The following is a 1,914-nucleotide window of genomic DNA, read 5'->3' on the forward strand; positions in this document are numbered from 1 at the left end:
TATATATATATCCGTTGACACCATGTGTAAGTCAAAAGACTTACACCAAATCTCAACCATAAAAACTAATAAATCATACGGTGTAAAATTTGGATGTTGGAACACGGCTCACTCTTTCTCTTTCCTCACAGTAGCTTTTTCTCCAACAATGAAACCTGTGATTCTGTGGCTTGAGATCCAACCTGTCACCAACAATCTCACATTTACCATCACTTTATGCCTTCATGTTTTCATCTCTTACACTATGTTTGGCAAAGAGAAGAAATTAGGAAGAGAGAAAGAGGTGAGAGAGAGAATGAGAAGAGAGAAATATGTAAGAAATAGAGTAGATTTAAGAGGTTGTTTGGTATAAAAGAAAGATGAGAGAAATAGAAGGGAGAGAAGTGTAAACCTCCTCTCTCTCTTGTTTGGTTGAGTAGAAAGTGAGAAGAGAGAAATGACAATATTTTAGACATTGACAAAAATAGCCTTGTTATAATGAAACAATTGAACACTTTTTTTTTTTTTTACAAAACAATTTAACACTCTTATTACCAAAACTTGAATTGCTACAAAACACTACAAAAGCTCATTATTTTAATTTTGGGTGAGATCCTGCTCTCGATAAAAAAATTTAAACAATCAAAATTTAGTGATTTTTTTTAATAACCAAATATTTTTTTTTATCATTGTATCTTGTAGAAGAAGTACACAAACACAATAAAAAGTGAATTTCAACAACATAATAATAGGAAATAAGGCTAAATAGTGTAAGATATTGCAACTTATCGCGTTTTCAGCTGAGGGTTAATTTTACTTCACGACCTTAATATCATCAATTATCTTCCCTACAAGGAGGAAATGGTCCAGTGTTGTTGTTCGAGCCCAGAACTCTAGCACTTATTCATCTCAAGTAAAATCTCAACCCCATTTTTTCTATTTTATTTATCATTAATTTTCTTTCCTCTTGAGCTATGATAAATTCATAATTAAACTACTTGTTGCTAATACACATGCAATAGTGTATGTAAAACAGAAGGAGGATTTAATGTATGTGGCAAAACTAGTGGTGGGTTCATTTGGTGGTGCAGCCGTGCAGGTGTAACAAAGTATGGCAGTGCTATTTTTCCAGAAATAACAACTCCAAATCTTGTGTTGGCTCTTGTTATCATTTCAACTCCTGTGCTTGTTGCTGTTTTGCTATTGATAAATCAAAGCATTCACCAGAAGTCATAGACACACTCACTATTAATTTATGAATGAATCAAAACAGTGTAATTATCAGTTGTTTTTGTTTATTGTTCTGTTACATTTGCTGATTTTAATTTCTGTCCAGGATATACATCAATAGTGCAAAAAGAAAAGAAAAGGGCAAAAAGGGGATAAAAAAAATGAACAGTGTCTTTCTTTCCACTTTCTTCGCTGTTGAGAGAAGAAAGAGATTTTGAGTGGGGCCCACGCTGCAGTCTTCTCTCTTCTCTCTTTCTCTGCTCACCAAACAAAAGAAATTCAGTGTCTCTCTTCTATTTCTCTCCTCTTTAACTCTCTCCTTCTTAAATCTCTCCAACCAAACAGAGTGTTAGTCTTCAATAAACCTCCTAATGTGACGCCAATCTTTTCTATGGATGGCAAATCACGAGATTCAATCAATTTTATGAATCCAAAGTAATTTAAAAAAAATCAATTTATCTTTTTATCCCCTTTTCACGTTTCTTTTCATGATCATGGAAAATTGTATGGGTACTATGCTATATATGATTCTTACTGCACCAATTGAAGTCTTCTATTTTATACTCATATTACAATAATTACAATAATGATTGTTTTGAGATTTCAATACTTTCAATTGCATCTAGATCCTTTGATTTCTGATCTTTCCATACACACAACCCTTCGTTGTTGTTTGTTCTGGCGACACTAATCGAAGGTTGTAGT

At 33.0% G+C, this 1,914-nt stretch overlaps 1 long non-coding RNA gene across 1 annotated transcript; it reads left to right on the plus strand.

Moving 5' to 3' along the window:
• Positions 1-235: 235 nt before the first annotated feature.
• LOC146896312 (uncharacterized) lies at positions 236-1,302 on the plus strand. Its single transcript, XR_015023560.1, has 2 exons — positions 236-892; positions 1,016-1,302. It is a non-coding gene; the product is annotated as an uncharacterized LOC146896312 (long non-coding RNA).
• Positions 1,303-1,914: the final 612 nt, after the last annotated feature.

The sequence above is a fragment of the Medicago sativa genome, chromosome 8 (genome assembly GCF_051527215.1).
Source record: "Medicago sativa cultivar Bolivia chromosome 8, Bolivia_mono, whole genome shotgun sequence".
Classification (NCBI taxonomy): Eukaryota; Viridiplantae; Streptophyta; class Magnoliopsida; order Fabales; family Fabaceae; genus Medicago; species Medicago sativa.